The sequence below is a fragment of the Cebus imitator genome, unplaced genomic scaffold, assembly GCF_001604975.1.
Source record: "Cebus imitator isolate Cc_AM_T3 unplaced genomic scaffold, Cebus_imitator-1.0 Scaffold43, whole genome shotgun sequence".
NCBI classification, from domain to species: domain Eukaryota; kingdom Metazoa; phylum Chordata; class Mammalia; order Primates; family Cebidae; genus Cebus; species Cebus imitator.
This window is the reverse complement of record NW_016107358.1, coordinates 4,911,243-4,917,272: the sequence shown is the minus strand read 5'-3', so window position 1 is coordinate 4,917,272 and position 6,030 is coordinate 4,911,243. Positions and strand designations below refer to the sequence as shown.

The window sequence follows — 6,030 nt, the reverse complement described above, 5'->3', positions numbered from 1 at the left end:
TCTCCTGCCTCAACCTCCCGAGTAGCTGGAACTACAGGCACGTGCCACCATACCCGGCTAATTTTTTGTATTTTTAGTAGAGACGGGGTTCACTGTGTTAGCCAGGCTTGTGTTGAACTCCTGACCTCGTGATCCACCCGCCTCGGCCTCCCAAAGTGCTGGGATTATAGGCAAGAGCCACAGTGCCTGGCCCAGGAATTGTCTTAATTCAACTTCCACCCCATAAAATATATCTGGAATTGGTCTGGAGACAGTCTCACAGCAGTGACTATGACTTGCTAACATTTCAAAGATGTTTATAAAAGGACCAGCAGAATCTCTGGGTTGCTCCAAGGACTATGAGGGGGTTTTGTTGTTGTAGTTTTGATTTTTTGTTAGAGATGGGGTCTCACTGTGTTGTCCAGGCGGGTCTTGAACTCCTGGGTTCACGCAATCCTCCCGCCTTGGCCTCCCAAAGTGCTGGAATTATAGGTGTGAGCCACCACACCGGTCAGGATATGAGTGCTGATGACCCCAGAAGACACTAAGGATTGGAACAGTAGCTCATGAACTTTGACTTTTTAAACACTTCACACTGCACAGCTAAGAAGGGTAGAATACTGACATCCACCTTCTGCCTGGTGTGGGGTGAGTGGTCTCCAATGGGCCGGGGTACCGCGTCCGCAGGAAGAGGCGCAGGGTGCAGCCTTTAAAACATATAACATAAAAATGGCTTCCAAAAGAGCTCTGGTCATCCTGGCTAAAGGAACAGAGGAAATGGAGATGATCATCCCATAGATGTCATGAGGCGAGCTGGGATTAAGGTCACCGTTGCAGGTCTGGCTGGAAAAGATCCAGTACAATGTAGCTGTGATGTTGTCATTTGCGCTGATGCCAGTCTTGAAGATGCAAAAAAAGAGGGACCCTAGGCATGGATGACATGGTGGTTCTACCAGAAGGTCATCTGGGTGCACAGAATTTATGAGTCTGTTGTGGTGAAGGAGATACTGAACAAGCAGGAAAACTGGAAGGGCCTGATAGCCACCATCTGCGCAGGTCCCACTGCACTGTTGGCTCATGAAATAGGTTTTGGAAGTAAAGTTACAACACACCTGCTTGCTAAAGACAAAATGATGAATGGGGGTCATTACACCTACCCTGAGAATGGTGTGGAAAAGGACGGCCTGATTCTTACGAGCCAGGGGCCTGGGACCAGCTTCAAGTTTGCACTTGCAATTATTGAAGCCCTGAGCGGTAGGGAGGTGGCAGCTCAGGTGAAGGCTCCACTTGTTCTTAAAGACTAGAGCAGCAAAATATGACGCTCTCTTAGAGAAACAGTCCATGTGGAATCCATTCTCACTGTGTTCTCTCTAAACAAATCAATCGTCGGTTAATGTGTTCAGAAGCCGCTGTTATTACTGCTTTTGTGGTAGTTGTGAAGTCACAGCTACACAGAGATTTCTCTTTTTTTTTTTTTTGAGATGAGGTCTTGCTCTGTCGCCCAGGCTGGAGTTTAGTGGCGTGATCGCAGCTCAGTGCAACCTCCATCTCCCAGGTTCAAGCCGTTCTCCTGCCTCAGCCTCTGGAGTAGCTGGGACTAAAGGCACACGCCACCACGCCCAGCTAATTTTTGTATTTTCAGGTTTCACCATGTTGGCCAGGATGTTCTCTATCTCTTGATCTCCTGATCCGCCCGCCCCAGCATCTCAAAGTGCTGGGATTAGAGGCATGAGCCACTGCGCCAGGGCAGAGATTTCTCAACCTACAGATTGTGTCTACACATTTCTAAGCCTTGTTTGCAGAATAAACAGGGCATTTAGCAAACTGCTGAAGAAAAAAAAGAAGAACAGTAGAATACTAAGCAAATGGACAGGAAGGATTATGAGCCAATTGTGAATGTTTTCTTTTTCTTTTTTAAGTGCTTTCAAGTACTGTGTAAGAGAGGCTAGTGACTTAGATACCCACACTACACAATTCTGTTCTAAGTTCTAGCCTTTGTCTCTAAAAAGCTGTTTGACCTTGGACATGTCACTTAACCTCTCTGGGCCTCAGTTTCCTCATCTATAAAATGAAGAAATTGGGCTAGGTGGTCTCAGAAGAGATTCTTGTATTTTGCTTTAACTCTGGAACATGTAGTGAAAAAAACAAAAGTATTAGAGGCTGACACACTTAGGTTCTATTTACCTGCTGTCAGCCTAAGTTAAGATAGGTTAATTGCTGTCAGATCTTGAGCAATTAACCTACCTTAACCTGGGCTTCAGGTTACTCCTCTGTAAATCGAGGATGGTACCAACTTCCTAAGATTGTTGTGAGAATTACGGACAATGGGGGTGTATCTCCTGGCTCAACCATTGTTAGTTCTGTTACCACCTCTATCCCTCCCTCTTCTCCCTCTCTACAGTATATTAATGTCACCACATTCCTATTTATATTACATTGTGTCCCAAAGAATTCGTGAAACAATGGCCTCTGGGCATCGAATTTCTCTCTTTGTCATGGTTACCATGTCCACATCTGGATGCCAGTCACCACCACTGCCACGATTTAGATCTCAGGCCAGCCACCCTAGGCTGTGTGTGCAGGTGATTTCTGTGCTGCAAAATTCTGGCCAACGGAGAAAACTGAGTAGCAAGTACTTAACACAATATCTTCACCTCTCTGGTTGTTCTTAATATAGCACATTTCCCCTTGTTTCCAAGAGTATTTTCTCGATGTGCCCAGGGACAGGGAGCTGGACAAGGCTAGTGTAGTGCTTTCAGTGTTGGGGAGCGAGGGGACCCTCTGGAGCCACACCATTTGGCTTCAAATCCAGCTTAGCCAATTCCTAGTGTGTGTGACATGAAGCTAATTATGTTATCTCTCTGATTCTCAGTTTCCATATGTGGAGAAATGTAGAGAAATAAACTCAGTTACCGCAAATGGCAATACTAATCCTACCATTGTGCAAATGAAATGTATGAATACATATCAAGTGCCTGGAATGGTGTATGGTGCCTAGTAAGTGTAAATAACTGTTAGTTGTATTTATTCCACCAACTGCCCTTGTTAAGGGGAAAATTAACAATGAACCATTTCCCCTTGCTAAGGGGCTAGGAAAAAATGCAATCCCCCAAAATGCTACTACAAAGGATCTGGACAATTTTCTCAAACTCAGACAAAAGCAGCTGGAATTTCCTCTGTCTGTCAGCTTCCCATACTACCAGGGCTCACCCTGCAAGAGGAATGAGAGGAGCAGAGTAGCTAAGAATCTCACGTTAGTAAGTGTGACCAATTACACCACGTGCGCTGTTCATAAGCGCGTCAGTTCATGTGCTGCAATGCTGGGAAACACAGGTAGCCAGCAAAATCCTAGGCCAGTGTTGATTGACTCTCAAAAAGAGAACACCTGGCTAGGTGCTGTGGCTCACCCCTGTAATCCCAGCACTTTGGGAGGCCGAAGCAGGTAGATCACCTGAGTTTGGGAGTTCGAGACCAGCCTGACCAACATGGAGAAACCCTGTCTCTACTAAAAATACAAAATTAGCCGGTTGCGATGGGGCATGCCTGTAATCCCGGCTACTTGGGAGGCTGAGGCAGGAGAGGTTGCAGTGAGCCAAGATCGCGCCATTGCACTCCAGCCTGGGCAACAAGAGCAAAACTCCGTCTCAAAAAAAAAAAAAAAAAGAACACCTGCAATTCCCAAATAACCTGACTCTTCTCTCTTCCTGCCTCAGTAAAATATGCAGTATTGTTTCCACCAGAATGAGGGGGCCCCTGAACCAGACTGAAACAGGGTGTTTCAGTGAGGAGAAACCTGTGCATCTCCCCATCAGCTCCCATCCATTGTATCCCAGTAGAGGCAAGAGCAGGAGAGAGTGTGCCATATGAATTAGACATGAGCCCATGTACCTCCAGAGTCTGCCAGTGGTCCCCAGGGAATTGAGAGCTATAGTGGAATGAAGAGGGTAGCTTCCCCTCTCTCCAAGAGTAGGGGGCTCACATCATGGCTTCTTGTAGCTTGCGACCTTGGACAAATTTTTTCCATTCTCCACTTGGTTTTCTCAGCCAAGGAATGATAATAACTGCTAATCTCATGGTGGCAAGGGTGGAGAAGGCACATGCTGTGAGCCATGAATTACTAACTCTTTAATAACATAACTAATAGTTTCACTCCTGGCACATGGAAAGAGAAAGGTTGTGGTGATGAAGTTTTTTTGAGTGGAAGATATGAAAGAAGTAGAAACTTAAGCTCCATTTTGTGAAGTGGAATGGGTAATTGTGTGCTAGGGATGGAAGGGATACTCTCATCGTTTAAAATTAGAGAAACCAAGTGCAGGGAGACGAAATGATTTGTTCATGTTGCATGATTTAGCAGTTGAACTTGGCAATAAAGATGGGACTTTTGGCTAGGTGCACAGGATGCCCATAATCCCAGCACTTTGGGAGGCCGAGGCAGATGGATCACAAGGTCAGGAGTTCAAGACCAGCCTGGCCAATATGGTGAAACCCCGCTTCTACTAAAAATACAAAAATTAGCTGGGCATGGTGGCAGGTACCTGTAGTCCCAGCTACTCGGGAGGCTGAGGCAGGAGAATTGCCTGAACTCGGGAGGCAGAGGCTGCAGTGAGCTGAGATTGCACCACTGATCTCCAGCTTGGGCAACAGAGCACGACTCTATCTCAAAAAAAAAAAAAAAAAAAAGATGGACGTTTTAAGTCCTTCAAGGCAATAGTCTTTATATATTTAGTGCTTCTTATAATTTATTTCTGAATGTCACAGATATCTGGGCAAAGGGGCAGTATGAATATTTTGGTATCTATACTAATATTGAAATATGGGTTTTAATGACAGGATTCTTAAAATGTGTTCAGAATTTATGGAAGAAGATAGTGAATATTAATATTACTCACATAAAAGTCTTATAGGGTACTATATAATACAGCTTTAAAAATGTATACACTTACCATGAAGGAGATCCATTCTGTTTTACATTGTTGTTGGATCTCAGCTCACCGCAACCTCCACCTCCCGGGCCCAAGCTATCCTCCTGCCTCAGCCTCCCGAGTAGCTGGGACTACAGGCATGCACCACCATGCCCAGCCAATTTTTGTATTTTTCGTAGAGATGGGTTTCACCATGTTGGCCAGGATGGTCTTGATTCTTGACCTCGATCTGCCTGCCTCAGCTTCCCAGAGTGCTGGGATTACAGGCATGAGCCACCGTGCACGGCCTGTAGTTTTTGATTTATATACATACAGTTTACTCTCTTGTGTGTGCAGTTCCGTGTGTTTTGACAGTGGCATAGAGTCACACATCCGCCACCACTATCAAGAACAATTCCATCAGTCCCCAACATTCCCTCATGCTGCTGCTGGTAGTCTGCCCTAACCCCAGCGTCCCCTGGCCAAATCCTGACCTGTTCTCCATCCCTGTTGTTGCCTTTTCCAGAACATCGTATTTTTATTATAGAGTATGTAGCCATTGGGGGCTGAAAAAGCAGCTGCTTATTCTTTCTTTTCTATTAAATGAATGCCTTTTGTATGTGACAAGGTGATCGTGAGAGTCTCTCAAAGATCCTCCGGCAGTTTATTTTTATTTATTTATTTGTGAGACAGAATCTCACTCTGTTGCCCAGGCTGGAATACAGTGGTGCAATTTTGGCTTATTGCAGCCTCCACCTCCTGGGCTCAAGCAATCCTCCCACCTCAGCCTCCTCAGTACCTGGTTCTACAGGCACATGCCACCACACCCAGCGAAATTTCTTTAGAGATGGGGTTTTGCCATGTAGTCCCACAGGTGTGAGTCACTGTGCCCAGCCCTCCGGTAGTTTTAATATCTGTTAAGTATTGGTCCCTTTTACCCTGCTTTTCTCTTTCCATGGTCTTTGTTTTCTCCATAAATAACAGAAGCAGTTGGGCCTGTTGTTATTTTTTTAAAGTAGGGCTATTTTTAGTAATATTACTCTTTTGGGGTAATAAACCAAAAGTAAGCACAGCATTTAATTATGTAATCAAACTTGTGCTTTTATTACCTTTGATTTTTCTTTTTCTTTTTTTTTTTTTTTTTTTTTTT

The 6,030-nt window shown here is 44.9% G+C and overlaps 3 protein-coding genes and 1 pseudogene across 3 annotated transcripts in view; 3 read left to right on the top strand and 1 right to left on the bottom strand.

Moving 5' to 3' along the window:
* CUNH6orf52 (chromosome unknown C6orf52 homolog) overlaps positions 1-6,030 on the bottom strand; it is a 365,015-nt gene that overhangs the window by 267,804 nt on the left and 91,181 nt on the right. The gene's annotated exons all lie outside the window — the stretch shown is intronic.
* The window catches only part of LOC108302945 (N-acetyllactosaminide beta-1,6-N-acetylglucosaminyl-transferase-like), a 40,817-nt gene that overhangs the window by 11,452 nt on the left and 23,335 nt on the right, over positions 1-6,030 (top strand). The window lies entirely within an intron of this gene.
* Positions 1-6,030, top strand: part of LOC108302947 (N-acetyllactosaminide beta-1,6-N-acetylglucosaminyl-transferase) — an 86,310-nt gene that overhangs the window by 57,349 nt on the left and 22,931 nt on the right. The gene's annotated exons all lie outside the window — the stretch shown is intronic.
* LOC108302950 lies at positions 260-1,505 on the top strand (annotated as a pseudogene).